The 23,166-nt window shown below is 40.7% G+C and overlaps 1 long non-coding RNA gene across 2 annotated transcripts in view; it reads right to left on the bottom strand.

Moving 5' to 3' along the window:
* Positions 1-9,056: 9,056 nt before the first annotated feature.
* LOC109457455 (uncharacterized) overlaps positions 9,057-23,166 on the bottom strand; it is a 280,743-nt gene continuing 266,633 nt past the window's right edge. The window contains exon 5 of one of the 2 annotated variants that reach the window (XR_012489844.2): positions 9,057-10,083. This is a non-coding gene — a long non-coding RNA (uncharacterized LOC109457455). The remainder of the gene's footprint in view (positions 10,084-23,166) is intronic. The other variant, XR_002139027.3, reaches the window with a different exon arrangement.

Raw genomic sequence — 23,166 nt, 5'->3', positions numbered from 1 at the left:
AGATAATTCTTTCATACGAAAGAGTAAGCTTTTCCTTTTTAAACTCTATAGCACTACTGTTTGTATTTATTTGAGAAATATTTACTGAATATAAAATTAATAAGAAACATTCTCTCCCTAAGAGCTAACAGTCTAGAAGGAAAATAAGACATGAGCAGAAATGACTATACTTCAAAAAAAAAGTGTGTGGTCTGGAAAAGATTCTGTAGATACTTTGTATTCACAGATTTAATATTCATTACTTCAACAATTCAAAACTGGTTGCAATGGCCCATGGCATGATAGAATTTGAGATGATTGAATTCCCTGTGGGGTAAGACTGGTATGTGACTCGTTCACCGGTAAATGAGCCAAGCTGCCTTCCTTGCACCTCCTCATGACTTTGTTGCTTTCTGTTCATTGGCATTTATATAGGGCCTATCAATAGGCAGCTAAAGTGTTGAAAATATTTTAATTTTCAAAATTCTGACTTTTATGTGGAAAGCAAGATGATGATATTCTTGGAGCTCTCATGGTCTCTTTCAAATGTTAAGGATTTATTTTAATGATAAAGAATATTAGAAATTTAAGAAAGGAAAAACACCTGAAACCAATTTAAAAAATGGAAAAAGAAAAAAAGGAAAAAGTTCACTTGGTAGAAAAGGTAGATGTTTGGAGAGGTGCTGTATGGAGTAGTGGCATTGAAACTGGCTTTGAAGGGTTTGGACATAGGACGTGGTAAGGGAAAGAGCTTTCCTATTGTGAGCAAGGGCATAAAATGAAGAGATTGAATCAACAATGAAATACCACTCACTACACACCTATTGAAATGGCTAAAATATGTTTTTAAAAATGGCAATACCAAATGCTGACCAGGATGTGGAACAACAGGAACTCTATTCGTTACTGGTGGGAATACAAAATGATATTGCTACTGGGGAAGACAGTTTGTCATTTTCTTCCACAGCTAAATATAGTCACAATTCTAGGTATTAGACGTTTAAAGCAGCTTTATTGATGGTCACCAATAAATGGAAGCAACCAAGATGTCCTTCAATAGGTGAATGGGTAAACAAGCTGTGGTACATTCATCCAATGGAATGTTATTTATCAATAAAAGAGATGCACTATTAATCCATAAAAAGATAAGGAGGAAGCTTAAATGCATGTTGCTGAGTAAACGAAGCCGTATGAAAAGACTATATACCATATGATTCCAATTATATGACATTCTGGCCAGCCATTCAGAAACAGCGCTTTGCTCTCTGAGCCCAGCTCAGCTAGAATCGACTCTCTGCACGTTCCTTAAAACTGTGTAAGACGTGGGTGCCATCTCCAAGGCTAAGTAGAAGCAGTGTGGAAAAATCTTGCTTGAGGAGCGTCAGCAGATACAAACTCCCGGTGCTTGGTGCTTCACGATTGCTTGAAAACGAGGCTGAGAAAACGTATGATCAATTTCCTGTAAGTGTGATTCGTGAGGGTTGTTTGGAGGCAATCAACAAGTCACTCTGCAAGGCTTGTTCTCAGGCACAGCTCTAAATGTGTTTAATGAGAGTTTTTCTGAAGGCCCTTGGAACATGATCTTCTATTATGGAGATAATCAGCGTAACCTGCTCATCCCTAATGCAAGCAACTGACACCAGAGCGTAACAGCGCAGATAAAACCATCCCGTTGTCACAACGGAGCCCATTCACTGGGTAGAAACTGCACCCTGACACCCTGAGGTCATAAATAGTTATTAGCCAGTTAATGACAACTGCAGTCAAATCATTCCATTTACATCTGATGAATAGGAATGAGGCCTTCTTTGGCTTGTCAGCGCTCAGCGCTCAGACTATTTACTATAGTGTCTTAGTATCCTGGGAGAGAGCATTTCCAAAATTAAAAAGGCCAATCATCTCCCCTAATTTGAAGAAACACAGTAAATGGATATAAGTAAAAAATTATGTCAGTTGTCCTAGCCTCGTCTACCTTACATTAATATCTATCATCTGTGTGTTCCTAAGTGCTTGTGTCTCATTAGAGATGGGATTGAGACTAGAACCAATCTCCTGAATATGCAGCTGTATGACTCTGAGTGGGTCATTTAACACTTCCACGCTTCCATTTTCTCCCTCTACACGAGGAGTTTGCACTAGCCCATCTCCACGCTCTTTCTTACAGAGCTTCCAAGCTATGGCACCAAGACTTTATTCTGAATGACAATAACAAATTAGCAGTCTTTGTATGTTCTCTCCTGTGCTATTTTTTTTTTAAACAAATATTTCATGTATGGGCCTATTTTCCTAAATGGTCCCTGAAATTAAGAAATGTAAAGTACTGGTTAAGTCTAGCAAAAACCTTGTCCTCCGGTGGTAGACACAAATTAATCCACAATATATTGCTTTTGGTTGATTTAACCCCCAAGGATATGTACTTTGAGCCTGTTTTCCAGTTTGTTGAATGAAGGGCTTCTGCTTTAATTGGAGCTCTTTGGACTAGGACATAATATTTGTTCAGGCAGGCTTCCTGATAAGCATAGAAAACAAAATGTGATCCACAAATGTCATTGAAAGGTGTACATGTTCAGACGCCTTCTTTTTAGAAAGAAATTATTTCTGAAAACATTAGCTTTAGGAATTGAAGATTAAACATTATGTGAATAGTAAACTTACACTTGCAAATTCTCTTCCTTCATCAATAGGTATTTGTCCAAACTTGAACTTGTATGCATAGGCTGTGTGTGTGGGTGAGATGTGTGACTCTGAGATAAAGTTTTACATGTATATTATAACTAAGAGGCATTTATTAAGGCCTGTTTATCACTATGTATCCAGCCCCAATAAGTTACAGGTGACATAAGATGCAATAAAAAGAGGATGACGGTATGATCATTGTGCTCAGGATTCGAGGTTTAGTGGCGATTACAAGACTACATCAATAATTAGAGAAGAATGGAAGTGTATATAACCCATACTTGTTTGTTAGGTTCAGACAATAAGTGCTACTGGGGTTATCTGAGCAGGTGGAAGAGCTGCGAAGGCTTCCTTGGCATCAGGGGACCTTAACGGAGGCATGACACTTGGGATGGTGAGGAGGGAAGGGCATTCAGAAGCACGAGAGCCTCATCCTCCGATGTATACTTTCACTTCTTTAAAGAAATGCCTCCTTACAAAAACAGCTGTAATGACAATCATTTCCCCAACTGACTTCCTGTTCTACTCTCTAGAATGAAAAGAAACAGGATTCGATTGACGGTGCCAGTTCTCATGGCCTGCTCAGTTCAAACTACCACAATTGGAAGGTGCCCCTTCCTGCAATGTCCCACCTCACTCAAAATACCAACAGAGACAGCTCGAGAAGCACTTATGCCTACCCCTCCCCTTCCGTACACTTACCTGCCCTCCTAGTCCTTTCCCCAAACTGCCTCTTTCTCTTCCTACTTAGCCTTCTCCCACCTTATATTCCAACATGTTAGAATCAAAAAGACCTCTCAAGCAGTAGACGCAATAGAAGGATTCAGCTGTGCACCATCCAGATCTAAGGGCCACACAAAACACAATAATCCTTTCCATTCCTTCTTCCTAAGGTTATAACTGCCCCTCAAAGTTGGTGACATCCTCTCCCGGGTATACTGTGGGGACTGGGAGAGTGGAAGAAGGGCTATGATAAGAGCAGTATTCTTATTTAATGTAGAAGGATTGCTGTCTTATTACTAACGTTTCTTGACTGGTTACCTGACGTGGAATTATAACCCTATTTCCGTGGTTACCCTTTGCCATCTCTCCAGCCTCCTAAGGAGCTGCCCCTTTAGGAGTTGCTGAGAGGGGGGTATGTGTGACACCCACACAGTTCTGTAATCTTCCAGGGTAGGCCTGAGAAATCACATGTGTGGGTCATCCTTTCCCTGCGGTTAATAAGTCGTAGCTGTAATAGGTAAGGACAGCTTAGCATTATAATTGAAGACCACGGTTAAGCTTGGAGACGGAAACGTAGACATGTTGTAATCTGTCTGAGCTACACTGCGCTAAACAGGGACATGTCAGGACCCACCGCACAGGGTGGGTGTCTGTGACGATAATGCAGGAAGAGCATTGTGCAGGGCGCCTGGCATGTAGACCTCACCACAGGCTAGCTGCTCCCGTTAGCGACGGAGGGCGTTGGCATTGTGCAGGAAAATGCCAGCAACACGGGATTTGGGATTGCAAAATCCCCTGCTTGGAGTCTAAGCCTTGTGAATTACTGCATGAAACTGGCTTAGCAACTCTCCACTATGTGAACACAATTTTTTAACAACTGGAAAATGGATATCAGAAGAATATTTCCTTTGTATGTTACCTCGTAGTTCTGTTTAGAACCTGAAATGAAATAATGAGCATGAATGTGCTCTGTAAACTCTGAAGTACTCTGAAATTGTACTTGCTTTGTCTTCAATGATACACGGTCCTAGGCCTGGCCCCACATAGCTTTGGTTACTTCTCCATGAGCACTTCCTATGCCTCCTTTCTGGAAGGCGGTTGCTGCCCGGGGACCCAGGAGCTCCGCTGTGAAATGACTGATTAAAAGTGCCTAGTCGTGCTCGTTTTGGCAGCACATATACTAAAAGTGCCCAGTGATTTGTTTGGCAGACCACATGCAGTATTGTATTTGGAGAGCATGGAAATCTAATCAGATTTTCTGACTCGCGAGACTGAGCAGCTCCAAGTATGCTTTTTCTGAGCATCTCTGGAGCGCCTGACGGGCCAGTGGTGAGAGGGTGTCAGAAGCAGTTGGGGTGGTCAGATGGTGCAGAGGAGAGAGCAATGAATGGGAAAGCCAGCAAACAAGGGCTTGGGTATAGACTGGGGACTGCTTGCTTTTACAGTTTCCTGGGCTTTATGATGCTAAACTCTGAAAAGGGACTCATTTTGGAGGGATGGTCAACAGTGCACCCAGTCAGTAAGAGAGAATAGAATTTAAATCCTTTTATATAGTAAGGATGGGGGAGTTCAAATGAGGTATACATTCCAACAGGTAATCTAATTCATTCCCAAACTTGCTGCTTCTTGCCACTTTAGTAAGTGGAAAGCTGGTTATCAGCTCAAAGAAGAAGGAAGGGGGTCAACAAATGTAAATTGCTTTGTCAATCGTCTGATTTGTAGGATCAACTGCCCCAGCGTGATAGCACGTTCCCTTCCATAGTAGTTCATGTGTGAAGATAAATGTCCTAAGCGAGGCCTGAACCCCCTGGATACTCTCAAATCAGTGGCTGCTATCGGGCTCAAATTTATATCACAAGAAAGAGTACCTTCCGAGCCCAAAGCTTTCTGTTTCTAAACTTTCTGGTTTCTAAGAACAGCAGGTGCCTTCCAAGGCGGTGTTGTAGTTTGGTTTGGCAGGATGAGATGGCTTATTTTACAGCTACCCCACTTATAACACCAAAGGGGCCGTGCCATTCTGAGGGTTGGTATGTTCCATTTCATTAGATCACGTCACTTAGAGGCCAGGAGTTCTACTGAGGTATTCAGGAGCCACGATAAAGTGGAAAGAGAACAGACAGAGGTCAAATAGGATGGGAACCCCCTGACTCCAGCTGACCCCTGCCCCCCTTGCCATCACAGCAGTTCAACTTTCATTTGTTCGCTGTATGGTAGCCCCTCACAACGTTGTCTGTAAAAAAAAAAGATTCTGCTCAAGGGACTTGGATGAGTTAATTTTTTTTTTTACATCGATGCTAATGTCCTTTGATACTCCTTCTTTCTTAGTAAAGTCTACTGTGCTTTCTGTGTTTTGGCTGGGTCTAGCTCAATCCTAGAACCATGGCAGAGTGAAAGGGACACTTCAGAGGGAGCCAGGAGACCTGGCCAGTGGCCCCTGTTCCTGCCCTCTGTTATCATGTGACCTTGAAGGAATCCCTTTCTCCACTTGACTCTCCCCCAGTGATCTCCAGGTGCCATTCTTCTGTGGCTGTTTCAGGTGTAGGGCTGCAGCATTAGTTTATGTGTAATTCCTGGTACCTACTGTAAAACTATTCATCTCTGAAAAGTTATACTTTTCGGGTAGTCTCCCACCACTTGGTGTGAGCAGTGGTTTTTAAAACATTTTTGTTTTATTTCTTCGTAGCAGGGACTATTTGTTTAATGGACTAGTCCACGGAAGTCTTTATCTCTAACACAAGAAGGTGAAGCCATTGAGTTTGGAAGGAGGGTTACAGGAGCCCAAGTCCCGGATACTCTTTCTTCCCTTCTAATTCCCGCCGTGATCCATGCGGCATCCTTGGGAACCTGGGGAACCGGGAACGTGCTTTGGGAAAAGCTGGTGGATGGTTTCCAGGCTCATTTCTAATTCTGAAGCTCTATGAATTTCTGAGGCAGGTCTCTGGGATCAGCCACGCATAATGCCGTAAGAATGTCTACATTAATTAAGATCTTATGGAAGGTCTATCATATGTTACTTTTTTCCAGATGGTCCTTTAAGAGGGACAAGAGCTGTTCATCTGGGAATGTCTAAATTTCTCCTTATGTTTGGAGGATGGTTTTGATACAGGTTAGTTAGCATGTCCCTAGGTAGACAGGGAGGTCCCTGGTGGAATAAACAAGGACAGCCATATCCTAAAACTTCTGGTTTTGAAATCACTCCTTCGCTCCAGGATATAATGTAACAAGGCCTTGAGGTTAATCATAAAATTCCTTTTGGCCTGACAAATGGAGCAGATCTGATAGATAAGAGGGGGTTACTTTGCTAATTCCTTTAGGATGGGCAAGCAGAACAAACCTGGTAGACGAATTTCATTAGAAGGCGCCAGTTCCCTTCTTCAAACAAGTTCCCTTCTCCAAACAGCTCCCCTTCCCCAAGCAGGCAAGGGAAGGTATAAAAGTAGGAGATTTTGCCTCAGTCATGGGGCACCCCCCACTCGGGACCCCCTCCCTCTCGGGAGCTGCAACCTCTTCTCCTGCCTCTAATAAACTATCTTCTTTTTAAAACATTTTTGCCACTCCCTGGTCCGTGTTTCCATTCTTCGGCTTCACGAGACAAGATCCCGGCCCACACTCAGAAACTGCCGGCAGGTCCAACATCACCTACATCAGTTTCGCTGGATATAGAGTTCTTTTTCTTTTTGCAGTTTGATTGTGTTATCTCACTACCTTCTGGTCTCTATGGTTTCTAATGACAAATCAGCCTGTGATACTTATTGAAGATCCTTTCTACATGATCAGTTTCTTATATCTTGTTCCTTTTAAGAGTCTGTCTGCGATTTTTGACAGTTTGGTTATTATGTGTCTGAGTTTATCCTTCTTGGAGTTTATTGAACTTCTTAGCTATACTTTTAGGCATTATTTCTTCAGATGGATCCAATATCTGTGCTTCCTCAAGGACAGTCTTTGTTGGACACTCTTTCTTCAACATAGTATACGTGCTGTAGAGTTTTGTATCTCTGTAAGTCTCATGCTTTTTTCTTTGAAATTGGACATTTTAAGTAAATGTGGCAGCTCTGGGAATCAGATTCTCCTCTCTCTCCAGGGTTTGTTGTTGTTTATTTGTTTAGTGACTTTTCTCAGTTCATTCTTTATAGCCACTGAAGTCCCTGCTCAATGAAATTAGTTGTCAGCTAATGACTGGAGACAGATTTCCTTAAATTCTTAGAACCGACAAGTCTTCCGGTTGTTGCTGCCGAGCTCTGTGTACGTGTCAGGGCTCACCTCTGACACTCTGCCAGCAGCTAACAACCCTGACCTAGCCTTCTGCTTCTCCTGCTTCTGCTAAAATGCAAGGGTATCCGAGGATAAGAGTCCAGGGCCTTCTCTGGTGTTGGAGTATTTATGTCGCCCTAGCATGTGCACATGTGTGACTTTCTAGATTCTGTGGAATATGAACGTCAGTGCTTTTCAAAGCCTCCTTTGGACATTTCATTCCCCAGATTTCCTTTTAAACTTTTTGGTTAGCCTATTATTTGCCCCAACTCTTACCCACTGCCTCAAACACTGAGCTCCACTTATATCAAATAAAGATAGTCTGCTAGTAGAGTCTCCCAGGAAATCATCAAACAGGTCAAATAATGACAAATTCTCTGATAATGGGATTTTGAAAGAGCTCCAATCTCATTCTGTTCCCTCCAGGGTTGTTAGGCTGCTGCTTTTCACCATGATTGCAGGCTGTTGGTTTTCAAGGCTAATGCATTACTGGGGCGGGTATGCAAGTACTGCCGTGTTTCCCTGAAAATAAGACCTAACCAGAAAATATGCCCTAACATGATTTTTCAGGATGACATCCCCTGAACATAAGCCCTTATGCGCTTTTTGGAGCAAACCTTAATATAAGACCCTTATAAGGTCTTATTTTCGGGGAAACACGGTAGGACAAGTTCAAATGCCATAATGCTCATTGTTCTTATCTAGATTCAGCTGTTCTTAAATAAATATTTCTAGGGTTTCTGTAAGACTTTAGTTAATTTCCAGAGTTCTGAAAAAGTTGATTCTGACAATTTATGCTAGTGCCGTTGCTTTTATGGAGGAGAGGATTTTCAGACATCCTTACTCTGCCATTTTTGCTGAGGTCCTTCGTCTTTCACTTTTAATGCACTTCTTCTATGGTACCAGGGAAGGTGTGTGCATGATAATATAAAATGGACTCTCCTTTACTAAGAGCAGGGACTTTAGATCACTGTGGGATCAACAATGGTGAAGTCAGCTTACAAAATGAAATGAGCTAGAGGTATAGGAGATGGTGGTTTGCAAATGAAATGTTTGAAAATGAGATTATGGAGACGTTGTAGTTATTGCTACTCATAAAGTCTAGGGAATGAGAAGGAACAATTTGGAAATTAAAAGGCCACGGGTAGGTGAAAAATCCCCTCCGGTGAATTTTTATTTCACTAAAAAGTAATCCAGGAGAAAGGTTAAATGGAAAGTGAACCAAAATTTTTAAGACGTGTAGAGGTAGCAGCACGGAGTCATCTAACAAATGAATTAAGGAGGGAGTAAAATGTATTTGAGCACAATAATATGTAAGATCCAGTAGGAGATCTGGAAGTAACAGTGAAGAGCGAGGACACTTTCCCAACCTCAGGCCCCTTGTATGAGAGATGTAGGGGAGAGAAAACCAGCCAATGAGAAGGCTTCGAGGGAGCAGTGTCCTCAGGGGCCATCCAGGTTTCTACTAGAGTAAGAAGGTGATGAACATTTCTTTAAAATTTGTTTTTTATTACATTTAATTAAATTAGTTGACATCACAATATTATATTGCTTCTGGTGCACAACATAGTTATTAGATGTTTATATAACTTACGCAGTTACCACCCCATGAAGTCCCCATCTGATACTGTACAGAGTTATTATTATTGACTATATTACTGCCAAGTTGTACTTCTTGATCCCTTCACCTTTTCACCATCCTCCCAACCTCCCTCCCATCTGGCAAACATCAATGTGTTCTCCGTATCTGCATGTTTTATTTATTTTCTTTTTTAGATTCCATATACAAGTGAAATCATATGATACTTATCTTTCTGACTTATTTCACTTAGCATAACACCCTCTAGGTCCATCCATATTGTCGCAAGTGGCAAGATTTTCTTCTTTTCTTATAGCTAAGTAATACTCCGTTGTATATATGTACCGCTTCTCTCTTATCTACTTGTCTATTGATGGACACTTAGGATGTCCCTAGCATCTTTTGAGCTGCTGCCCCTCTGCTAAAGCCCAGAGACAGTGAGTCTGTGTGCTGGACCTTTAAGAGGACGTCGATCTCTCCAGCAGCCCTCCGTCTCTGATGCAATCTTTGCTGGTTTTCACAGCCAGCTTCTTTGAAGATGCCTCTTTCCAGCACTGGTTCCCTGAGCTGCGGAGCCCTGTGTGGGGGCCTCTGCAGCTCAGATATCCCTCATGATTCTTAATCCACACCGTGGGTGTGGTAACTACCCAGTCTACATCTGCCTCACATACCAGTCGTGTCTTCTTTATATCTTTAGTTGTAGGACTTCTGTTAAGCTAGTCTTCAAGTGTTTCTCAGTGGTGGTTCTATAATTTAGTTGCAATTTTGATGTGGTTGTGGGAGGAGGTGAACACAGCATTTGCCTATTCTGCCATCTTGACCGGAAGTCAACATTTCTTGAAGACATTGAAGGTACGGTGAGTCTGTGGGAGAAGCTGAAAGGACACAGTTAGATGGTGGCAGGATATTAGGAAGGGGTAGGCAGAGCTGGGATTACTAGGGTCTGGAGAGAAATGGTCCTGGGCCTCCCTTTGCGCATATATTTGTATTCCCTTGTCTGGGTTCAGCACAAGTCCTGATGACAACATCTTTAGTGACCATCACACAGCCACGAGCTCTCCTCTCTCTAAACTGTCTTTACAATCAGTGCTTCTTTTTGTGTGTTCTCTGAACATAAGACCCGATTTCTTCAACTACATCCCAAACTCCTGAAGTGCACTCCTAAACTCCTGAAGCCTTAACTAAGCAATTTCTTACACTTATTTACACTTCACCACCAGGCCCAGGAGGTCTCAAACCTCTTCTGCTATAACACATACAACGCATGTTGTTTCAGTAAGGGACAATTTCCCATGGGTACCCCCGGGTCTTGATGAAGCCTCAAAAATTGATATAAAGATACGATCACACCTTGTAATCGCCACAGTTACTAATTACACACTGGTAATCATTCCCACCTAAGGTGGTTGTGGCATTAAGGTTGATTCTCTACCTCCTTGCTGTAACTCCATTCCTTTCTTTTCCTATTTAAAAGCATAACATAGTAGCAGTGGCATAATTTCTGTGATAACCTTACCTCCATGCTAATGTTTATATCATGTTTAAATTTCACTACTTTATTATGAGGAAAAATTATTCAAGCGCCCGTCTCACGATTGTTTGAAAACATGAGTGTCATAACCGCACACTGAGAGCTATTGGACTTGAAAATTTTATGGGATAGATTTGCATTTGGGACATGCTCTGGTTATCAGTAACCTACGTCTTTAGGTAGTGAATCGAATGCATGTCTTTATACCTCAGGAGTATTCCATGCAAGATCCTTTGTGGGGTTTTTTTGCTTCTATTACAGTAGCTATGCAAATTGATCAGGGTTGTGTTCTGGTTTCACCACTTCATAGCTGTATGGTAGTTTTGCAAGTTAATTTCTGTGTCCTCAGTTTCCACATCTTTTAAAATGAGCCTAATAACAATACATATATCATAGGTTTGTTGTGAGGATTAAGTGAGTTAATCCACGTAAAGTGCTTAGAACAGTGCCTAGTCCTGTGTAAGTACTCAATAAATGTTGCTGGTATATTACACTCACAGGTCATTTTATGATATAGATGTTGTCTCCAGATAATGTCAGTAAGATGTATTTCATCGACTATAGCATACATTTTAAGTTGCTTTATTTGAAAGGGTTATCAGAGTCTTCCATAGTATCTTGTTGACCTCTTTTCCCCCCAGCATTATTGAGATATAATTGTAAATCTTCAAGTTACACAATGTTATATGTCATGTGATGATTTGATACACATCTATGAATGTTTACAAAAAGGTTACTTAACACATCCTTTACCTCTATTACCATTTTGCTGTTGTTAAGTTGAGAACATTGAAGCTCTACTCTCACGGTAACTTTCCAGTGTACATCAGATCCCCAGAACTCATTCATCTAATAACTGAAAATTTCTACCCTTTGACCAACATCTTTGATGTCTCTTGATGAACATAAGTGTGACTCTTATCTTTATCCTCTAAACCATTGCTGTTAGTACTACCACTTGTTCGGTGCTGATCTAAGCACTTTGTGTGTATTAACTTACTGAGTCACCCTCTCAGGTAGTAATATTATTAATGTCATTGTGCAGATGAGGGAAAAAAATAAGACACAAGGTAGAATCCATAACCAAGTCTTCTGGCTTCAGGACTGCACACACAATCCCTACACTCTACTCATCTCCCAAGTAAATAGAAACGCTATAACCAATGGGGTTACAGCTACAGTTCCTAATACTGATCCAGGCCGCACACCACCAACCCACTTAGAAGCTGAATCTAGAACTGCGATGTCATTTTTACCGCTCTCTGGGTAAGAACTAAGACTTATCCAACCATTCATTCAACAAACAGTCACTTAGCAATGTTTCCAGCACTGTTCTAAGCTCTGGGATGTAGCAGTAAAGGAAATAGACAAAACTGTTTTCAAGGAATTTGCGTCCTATGCTACCTAGTTGAGGGGAACAGACACCACAGAAAATGCATGTCAATTATGTATTAAAGGGCAATAAATGGTATGGAGAAAATAATGCAGGGAAAGGGAATAGATAATGTGCATGTATGTAGGGGAGGTCATTTTAAAGTACTTAGTGAAGGTGCCATTTAAGCCAAGACCTGAAAGAAGAAATGGGAGCAAACCATATAGTTATCTGGAGGAAGAGCATTTTAACCAAAGGAGGCCCAGCAAGGAAGCTATTATGTCTCAATCAGAGTGATTCAGAGATAAGACCAGAGATTTGCAGGGGAAATGTTACATGATCTGACTGACAAATCTAAAGTATTTACATGGCTGATGTATTGAAACGAGGATGGAGGCAGGTAAGGGTGAAAGCAGGGCGGCATCTAGGAGGCAACTACAGTATTTTAGGTAAAATCTGATACTGATATGGCTAGCAGGTGTATCAGTGCTGGTGGTGCGTACTAATGAGAGTATAGATATATACTGAAGAGGGAGCCAATAGAATTAATTGAAAGAGTAGATGTGGACTCTAAGAGTAATGGAGGAGTCAAAGGTGACTTCATGGTTTTGGCTTGAGCAGATGAAAGGATGGATTTGCCATGAGCCAGGATGTGGATAATGATAGATGGACCAGGTTTGGCAAAGAATTGGGAGGTGTCACTAGATAAGTTTGAGATGGCTATTAGACATTCAAACAAGGAGATATATATATATATATATATATATATATATATATATATATATATATATATATATGTGTGTGTGTGTGTGTGTGTATGTATATATACATATATATACATACACACACACACACACACACACACACACACATATGGAGGGCTTCATGCTGTAGGTACAAATTCTAGAGTTATGTGCAGACGGGAGTGAGTATATAGACAGAAAAGAGAAGTTATCCTAGGAATAGTTCTGTGTATCACTTCATAAAAATTTCAGGGCGATGAAGAGAAGCAAAGGCTAATGTGAAGAAATGGACAGTGAATCGGGAAGAAAACCAGGAGAGTGTGTATTTTTGGCAGCCCAATGTGGAAAATGTTGCAAAAGGGAGTACTCAGTGTCATATGCTACAAACTGCAAGGTGCAGGTGACCATTAGAGGAACAGTGTCCAGAGTGATGGGACAAAAGCCTAAGGAAAAGGGGTTGAGGAGAGCATTAGAAACAATAAGTATAAACAAGTCTCTTAAGTAGTTGTGTCACGAAGGAGAGCAGAGAAATGGGGGGATAAGTGGAAGGGAAAATTAAGTCAACAGGTTCTTTAAAATGGGAGAAACTTCTGCATTGTCCATGCTGATGGGCAAGATCCAATAGAGAAAGGGAGACCAATGATTCAGGAGAGAGTGGGCAAGAATTGCCGGAGTTTTGTCTTAATAGGCAAAAGGGGAAGGGATCTGGTGTGCTGTGAAGGTGTCGGTTTTCGGTGGAAGTACAGATGGCTCATTTCAGGGAAGGAGATCGGCTCTGAGACGACCTTCTGGCGTCAACTCTCAGCCCAGATATGTGCTCACTGGATATCTTTGAGTAAGTTATTTAACCTCTCTGAACCTCTGTGGTGCTTGAAAACTATTCAGCACAGGGCTCCATTAGCTGTTGTTGATATTAAGGCAAAACACAGCCTAACAATTTGCTAACAACAAAAGAGAAACTTGAAGCAGACTTCCCGGATTAACTGGCTTCCGCATGCTTTTCTAAAATTTGAAATACCAGGCCTCCCTCAGCCAGTTTCCAGTAGCACACTCAGATTTGTGTATTTTGCACACGCTTTGCCTCAGACATGACATGGACTGCTCAGAAAGGTAATTATCCCTGGAAACGAAGCTACGTGAAAAGATAAACTGCTTAGGGGATTAAAATTGCATATTTTACATAACCCGGTGGCACAAACATCCTCGTTCCGCTTCATGCGCTCTCATAAATCTCTCCAGGACATCGACTGCCCCCGCTTTTGAGCTCTTCCATCATCATCTCCTTTACTCTGGTGGTGGTGAAACAGACTCAAAAGCATCTCCTCTGGCACCACTGTTCCCTGTCTCATGGCACCCGCCTCTCACAAAGACACAGGGGTTGTGACAATTTAATAGAGTGGAAAAATAATTGAGAGAGAAAAAACCAACAATTCTCCCCTCCCTCTGGGGAAAAAGATGGGGGTTTCAGTAAGGGCTCTGATGCTTAGGAGCAGTTGGAGGTTTTATTACAGGGCTTTCTTTCTGGCAACGTTTTTGTACCAATATTAACAAAAGAGGCAAGTAGCTTCCTGAGCTAAGTCAGAGCCATTTGCCACTGGAGCAGCCTTTCAAGCTTGGCCGAAAATGTAATGTTGCTGCCTCTACACTGGCCCTGGCAGTTGTGCAGCAGAAATGGGAGAATCATTTGGGGAGCAGTGTGCTGATTAGACTGTCTATATGGTTGTCAGACAAAATAGGAGGAAATGGGATTAAGTAGGGCAAGAAAGAGTGAAGTTGGAAAGGAAGAAGAATGGATGCAACTGAGTCAGCCACAGAAGGTCTAAAGTCTGTCCCCAGAGAGCCTTACTGAGACACCATGCACGCCCCGGTTCCAGAATGAGCAGATTAAGCCATAGCTCTCCTCCTGAAGGCTGGAAACGGACAGGGACTTGGGCAAATGTCCCTATCCGTTCTGGGATTCTCTAGTCTACTGCTCTGATGGTGAAGGCATTTCCCTTCCACCAAGCCCACGGGCCAACCCTCACTGTAGTATAAGCATTAGCAACATCTAAAGGATAGTCCTCAAGATTTCACATTTTTACCCTTTGCTTCACTCTATCAACTTGAGATTGTTCTATTTCCTTGCCTTCGTGTTTCTTATTTCTTTTCAGCACCTACAATGACTGGCATATAGTAGGTATTTGATAAATACTGGCTGAGTGCTGAAGTCTTGACACAAACTCAGTAACTTTGTGCAAAAGCCCAAAAGTCCATTATGAGTTCACATGCCAGTTCCCTGCTACCTAGACTGGAAATTTCCACGACTCTAGTCTCCAGGGGTACAGAGTGCCTATTCCTCCTATATTCAGAAGAGAGCCTTGCACATCACAGGTACTGAGTACTGAGTGACCAGCTCAATTCGATAAATGACCAGGAGAGACGAGAGGGTACAAAGGAGGAGGAATCCAGAGAAGAAGTCTCGTGAGAGGAGAGCATGTCTTCTGCTCAATGTGCTTGCCTTGCACGCATGTAACCAGCACTGTCTGTAAGACCCAACCCTGCATGTTTGCAGACCACGCCTCACCCTCAGCCTCTCACTTACATTAGCTCTGACTCACACCTTCAACACTCCCATATGTTCATCACTGAGCTCCAGAAAACAAACTGCCAGACTCATGTGGCACGGAGAAGTGGACATCCGAGATCACTGCAGGTGTGAAAGCCGACTGGAGAGGGATGATATAAGGACCGGGGACATAGGTACTAGAAATGGCATTCTTTGCGCTGCCAGGTAAGCTGCAGTTGTCATTTGGGAAAGGCAATTGTTTTGTTCTGCTCTAGGAGCAAGAGTTAAGGGGCGAAATTTATAAGAACATAAATCTACAGAAACTGAAGATTTCTTTGTGATATAGTGAGCTCGTCCAAGGAATTGTTCAAACAAGGTCTACGTGACAGTCATGCATGTTAAAGAAAGGAGTTCTGAGTTGGGGGAGTGATCAGCTAAGATCTTTATGATTCCTTTCAACTGGAAAAAGCAAGTGTTCCAGATATTTTTATACAGAAATCTATGATAAATTATTAGAAATATAATAGTTAAGTTCTTAATATGTGCCACACATTATGCTCGCCCTTTATGTTAATTATCATCCTCATTTTAACAGCCTTATGAGGTAGGCACCATTATTGTACCCATTTTAAAGATGAGAAAAGTACGTGTAGGTGACTTCTGCAAGGTCACCTAGTAGGGAAGTATCAGAGCGGAGATGCAAATCTGCATTGTTAACCATAATACTTACTGCCGCTTTCTATGAAAGAAAACTAGTTTCCTTGAGCAGTGAAGCTCTTTTAAACTGGAAGACTCAAAAGGATGGTCTGAGAGTGGATGTTTTAGCTGGGGCCTGGAGAGTAGAAGCTAGTTAGCTGTGAAGTGCGGTGGGCATGGGGGTAAGGGGGTAAAAGCCTTCTAGAAACAGAGAACATCACATGACCCTGGAAGAGTAGGTGCCTCCAAAGAGCCAGAAGGAGACAACTGTCTGGGAGCAAAGTGAGGAAGCACTGGGCTGGGGTCGCGTCACACAGGCGGTGCTTAAGGGCTTTGGATTAGCGTCTAGCACAGTGGGCCTGTCTGGGGTGGGAAGGAGGAGTGCCATTAGCCTGTTTTATAGATGAGGGAGAAAGCCCAGGGTAGGCCGTGCATTTCCCACCGTCCTTAGAAGGCTGTTACGCGAGTCAAAACAAGATTGAGAAACTCACCATTATTATTGCATGCTGTTGTGATCTGGGGGTTGTTTGTAACTGTGGCATAACCAAGCAAAGACCGAGCCGTACTACAAGAAAGAGTTGGAAAAGAGGGATGCAGACTTAAAAGGAACGCGATTTGCATTCCTGAGGCGGGAGAGAGCATGATATATTGCTGAGGTTTCCTAATGGAAGGGAGAGGGTGGCCCAAGAGGAAACTGAAGTATGGAACACATCCTGTCAGACCTTAGAAGTTCAGCTGCAATCCTAAGAACATTAGAAAGCCAAGGGTCAAGAGATAATGGATGTGAAAGTGTTTTACTTTGCAAGCTGTAACGTATTAACAGAGATGGTATGTATATACCTTACGTTATATTTTACATTAACAATAAAAGAAACCTTTTAACCTGGAACACTGAAAGTTGCTTGTCATCCTAACTCTTCACTCCTACGGTACGTTGCCTGACATAAGTAAAAAGATATTCTCCTAAGCAAGCACAGCACTGTTACCTCATTAAACAAAGCTAACAATACTTACATCGTGTTTGAAATTTTTATAATAACATTTTGTGGGGATAAATAAAAGACTGAGACTTACAGAAAAGAAAGTCCCAAATAGAACCAAAAGCCCTACTCATTTGATTAAAAAAACCACTTTCATTTGACCCAAGCATATCAGAGTTACAAGGGCCCACAGAAATCATGTAATTTTACCACCCCCATTCTCGGTGCGAAGACATACGTCACCAGCTATTGACTTTACAGATGAAGGGTGAGAGCTGATGTTTCTCACCTCTTGCTCAGCCCCTTATCATCGTCGCTATGCACTACAGAGAAGGCTTGAGGATTCTACCTTGTTTTCAGAGGCAACGAGAGCATCAACACAGGCCAAGCTTCACCAAGACTCGGCCTCTCCAGTGAATCCATTTTTTCATACAGCTCTCTCTCAACATTCTAGAGGCTTCAGCTGGCCTGGGTAAGGCCCAGGCGTCTGTCTTGGCTCTGTCCCAAGTGGCTCAACCCAGACGTAATTTTAAGTCCTGCACTTATTCATGAGGCACTGTTTAAAGCCCGTATTTTATCCACGGGCCTGATGGGAATACTGCTTATGACAGTTTAATACAGCTGCAGTATTATAACAATTTATTTTCGGGCACCTACACCACTACCCTCTTTTTCCACTTCTCTAAATGCCACAGTGAGATATGTTTGTATGAGCCCTGAGAAAGGCCTGTGGTACAGGAGAAAGAAGAAAAATCAACCATTGCTAAATTACCTACAAGTTTCAGTAGATGTCAGTTTAACATAATAATAAATCAACAAACATATATATGTTGGCTTAGAGCTTCCCTGTCTCCTAATAGCTCAGAGATTATATTCAAAGCAACTTAACTGGAAATGCTGGATCCTCCATCATCTCTCCTCATGGGCCAACACCTGACACTTGAGTTGGAAGGTTGTTATTTGAACATCTCCTCCATGTGAATGTCCTATGACGGCATCAAATTCAGGAGGCCATTATTTGGTTTTGAGTGCGATAACTGATTCCACCCTGGCTCCCCATTGAGTTCAGAACCAGTGGAGAAAAGAAAAACCCAGGAGGATGATGAGGCCAAAACATTTAGCATATTCCTGGTAAAGTCAGATAGGACAAGAGGCCCTGGGGCTGATTCCAGAATGGGATCTGTAACTCCCTCATACTTCCCAAATTATATTTAACTACCCAGTCTCATGCCAAGTGGCATAAACGTTGCAGGCTGCTTCAACAGCCCTCGAGTGCTGAGGCTGCCACAGAAGTATCCCATTAAGAACCAGGTGGCCAGTTAGCTCAGTTGGTTAGAGCGTGGTGCTCTTAATAACAAGGTTGCCAGTTCAGTCCCAATACGGGCCACTGTGAGCTGCGCCCTCCACAACTAGATTGAGACAACTACTTGCCTTGGAACCGATGGGTCCTGGAACGATACACTTAAATTAATTTTTTTTAAAGTTAAAGAGAAAAATTCTCAAAATTAAAAAAAAAAAAAAAACAGGCAATTGTGCGTGTGTGTGTGTGTGTGTCCATGTGTGCACAATTTTAACACAACAAATCAAGAAGGGAAGTGAGCTAAGCATTTTCCAAGTTTCTTTCTCCTATCGCAACAAGAGATGAGATGATTTTCTTTTTGAAGGGAGAGAACGCTAAGGGAAAGAAGGATGGGAACTTTCTCCCTAACACACACGTCCTTAAGTTCCTATTTTAAAAGCCAACAGGAGTGCAAGGAAATGGAGACAATGGTCCTCTCTTACAGCCCCAAAGAAAACTCCCAAACATGCCCCTCGAACTGGTCCCAATTCACGTACTCGTATTTCCTCTGTTGGTTATAGCATCACCCCTTTGCCCAGACCTTCAGGCTAGAAATCTGAAAGTTCAACTTCAACCCTCCCCTTCAGCCCGATATGTCCAATGAATTACTGGGCCTTAGAGATTTTTACCTTTAAACTTTTCTCGATGTCTTTCTTCTCTTATAACTCCATCTTACAAAATCACTTGCGGCCTCTCCCATCTGGCCTACTGAATCACTTCCCCTGGCCTGTATAGCAGTTCAGAGCATGGGCTGTGAATCAAAAGTGCACAGGTTCGGAGTCAGGTTCCATCATTTACCAGCTGGGTGACCTGACCTTAGGAAAGTTATTTAACCTCTCTGAGTCTGTTTCCTTATCTTTAAATGGAGAAAATAATGGTACTTGCCACGTGATTGCAGTGAGGACTAAATGAGATAATGCAAATAAAATCCTTAGAATAGCGCCAGGTACTGTTATCAGTATTTATAATTACTGTTTTTTGAGTTTACAAAGGAAGTTTTGGGGCAAGGTGTATAATATAATTTTGATAAGACAAAACGTATGTGCATGCATATTTTGATTATAGATAAGTATAAAATGATTAATACCTGTTAACATTGGTTATCTAAGAGGTACAGCTGTGGGGGGGGTATCATTCACTTAATATATCAATGTTCCGTTTGATTTTTTACAACGACCAAGCACTTTTTGCCAATTAAAGAAAATCTCCAAAATAACCTCCTAGCATCCATTTATTGTCTTTTTGTGTTTCCAGAGTTATCAGATTCTGAGATTTAGAAGTATTAACCCCCTACTCAAAATCTTTGCCTACAGAATGAAATCCAGATGAATTAGTAGGTTTATACAAAACCCTTCCTAATCCAGCATCTCCATTTACTCTTTTAATCTCTTCTACTACCACTTGCTCCCCCCATTCAGATCTTCACCTCCACTATTTTTTTTTCCTCTCACAATGCAGGACCTCTCTCTCTTTGAGCATTGCCTCATTCTTTATGCCACAACGAAGTGCCATTTTCTCTGCCATAACTGCCTTTCTCTAATTCTAGGCTGTTTGGCGCTCTTTGTCTTCTATTCTGAGGAAAAGTGATACTTTGCTAGTCGTTGAAGGCCTCCTGCTGCCTCTTCTCCCACGTTACGGTACCTATTCCAGTTTATGGCTGTGAACGGCACTCTGTGGTTTGGGTGCTACTCTGAATGAGCTCCCAGGCCAGTATCGAGTCCAGTGCCATGCACGTTGCTGCTCACAGGACCTTCACCACTTAGCCGTGTTCCTGTCTGGAGTCCTGCAGATTAAGTCTGTTATGAATCTGATTGCTGGTCATAGCAAACTGATCACCTGAATAAATCTGACATATGCGTAGTCCCTGACTTCAAGGAAATTGTAATCCAGTTCTTTTTCTAAATTTGAATATGACTTTGCTTATAAAATATCACCAAACTACATATAATCAACGACCAGTATGGTTGTTGTAGAAAATGGTGTGTTTTTTCCTGGGCAATTGTGAAGGAGAGAGGGAGAGAGAGGAGTATGTGTATGTGTTGTGATGGAAAAGACAGTATTGCCTTCTTATTTCTAATCTGTTTTCAAATTTCAATTTTCTTCTTCTACAAATAGAAAGATAATTTTTAAAAATCTATAGCTAAATATTAAATCCAATTTACCATTCTTTTTTCTTATTAGTGCTGTTTGGGTCCTGTTTAAGAATTCTTTGCTACCTACCTACCTCAAGGTCATGAAGAAGCTATTCTCCTATATATTATTTTCTAGAAACGTAGTTGGTTTATCTTTTTTTTTATAGTTAGGTCTGTGGACAATCAAAAATTGATTTTTGTTTATGATTTAAGTTAGGGGATGACCTTTTATTTTTTTAAGGCAAGTGCACTGGCCCCATTTATTGACAAGACTATCTTTTCTCCACTATGTATCAGTGGCACCTATTTTATAAATCAGGTGACTATTTACATATCCATTTATTTCAGGATCCTATAGGTTATTCCATTGGTCCGTTCATCTATCCCACAAAATACCATCCTTTTAAATTTCTGTTGCCAGATATTTAGTCTTTATATCTGGCAGTAAAACCTCTTTGACTATGTCGTTCTTCGAAATCAGATTGTCAATTTCCACCAAAAATGTTCCTGTTGTCATATTTATTGGGAGTAAACTTACAAAGAAATGATATCTGTAAAATATTAGTCATTTAATTCATGAGGATTTATTACCTTTCCTCATTTAAGTGTTCTTTAATTTCTCTCAGTAATGTTTTGTAGCTTTCTGAGCAGGGGTTTTGTGCATCTTTCATTAGATTTATTCCTAAATAGCTAATATTTTTAGGATTCTAAATTAAATGGTTTCAAAACCTTATATTCTAATTGTTGCTTATATATAAAAATTCAATTGATTTCATATCATCTACTTTGTTAGATTCACTTCATTCTAATGCATTATCTGAATATTGTTTTTAATACTTTTCACTTTATATACATGAAGTTTATTATAATCTACCTACAAAGGCATGTTATCTAAAAATACTTTTACTTCTCCTTTTCCAATCCTTATACTTGTTATTTCTTTTTCCTGTCTAACTGTACTGGGTAGAAATTTCAGCACAGGCTGCAAAGAACTCATAATATCAGATATTTTCATGTGGTTTCCAAACATAGAAAACTTGTTGCCAACAAAGCTAAAGAAGTCTAAGTAAATGCAGAAAAACATGCCACATTTGTGGGTTGGAAGACTGAATATTGTTAAGATGGCAATTCTACCCAAACTGATCTATACGTTTTATACAGTTCCTATCAAAATCCCAGGAGGCTTTTGTTTTGTTTTGTTTTTAGTGGAAATTGACAAGTTGACCCTAATAGGTACATGGAAAGACAAAGGACCTAGAATAAGCAAAACAAGTGTGAAAACAAACAACAAATTGAAGGGCTAAGATTTCTAAACTTACTATAAAGGTACAGTAATCAAGACAGTGTACTATTGACATAAGGATAAACATAGATCAAAAGAACAGAAAAAAGTCAAGAAATAAACCCCATATTATGCTCGTGTCAAGACAAGTCAAAGTGAACAAGATAGTTTTTAAACAAATGATGCTGGGACAATTGGATGTTTCATACAAACACAGACCCTTAATTTACACAAAACTTAAGCTGCATCATACGCCTAAATGTGAGAGCTACAAATATAAAACTTCTGAAAGAAAGCATAAGGTCTTTGGGACCTTATTTCAGGCAAAGATCTCTTACATATGACACCAAAGCATAGCCATAAAGGAAAAAAAAAAAAGGTGAATTCGATTTTTTTCAAAATTAAAACCTTTGCTTTTCAAAATATACCATTAAGTAAATAAAAAGAAAAGCCACAGAGTCAGAAAACAGACACACACTATTTGCAAATTATATATCTAATAAATGACTTCTTTCCAGAATATATAAACAATTCTTATAACTCAATAATAATATGATTAGATCTTTAAGTAGGAAAAGTTTAGCATAGAAATTTCATTAAATATACAAATAGTTAATAAGCACCAGAAAAGATATTCAATATTATTAATCATTCGGGAAATGGAAATTGAACCACAGTGAGATACTACGACCTTACTAGTAGGGCTATAATCATAGAATTTGACAATACCAAATGTTGACAAGGATGTGGAAAAACTGAAACCGTCTTACATAGCTGGTGGGTATGTAAAATGGTATAGGCATTGTTGTAAACAGATGGGAAGTTTCTTAAAATGTTAACGATATACGAATACTTAACATATGACCTAGCAATTCCACTTCTAGGTATCTTTCCCTAATAAATGAAGACATATGTTTCCACAAAGATTTGTACAGGAGTATTCTTGTAGCAGTATTCATAGTAGCCAAAAAGTGAAACAACCCAAATGTGCATCAACTGATGAATGGATAAACAAAAACCACACAATGGCATATTAGTCATCCATGAAAAGAAACAAAATACTGATTCATGCTAAATATGAATGAACCTCAAAACCATTATGCTAATTGAGAGAAGCTAGACACAAGACAGCATATATTGTATAATTGCATTTTCTAAAACTCCCAGAGAAGGCAAAGCCATAGAGACAAAACACAGGTTAGTGGTTGTCTGGGAGTGGGAATGGAAATAGGAGTAGGGATTAAGCAAGCAGAGGACCTTTTTTAGGATAACAGATATGCTCTGAAACTAGATATGGTAATGGTTACACAACTCTGTAAGGTTACTATAAACCATTAA

The sequence above is a fragment of the Rhinolophus sinicus genome, chromosome 5 (assembly GCF_057876585.1).
Source record: "Rhinolophus sinicus isolate RSI-liver-muscle chromosome 5, RSI-T2T, whole genome shotgun sequence".
In the NCBI taxonomy this organism is placed as follows: Eukaryota; Metazoa; Chordata; class Mammalia; order Chiroptera; family Rhinolophidae; genus Rhinolophus; species Rhinolophus sinicus.
The sequence above is the reverse complement of the archived record's forward strand: the minus strand, read 5'-3'. Positions and strand labels throughout refer to the sequence as shown.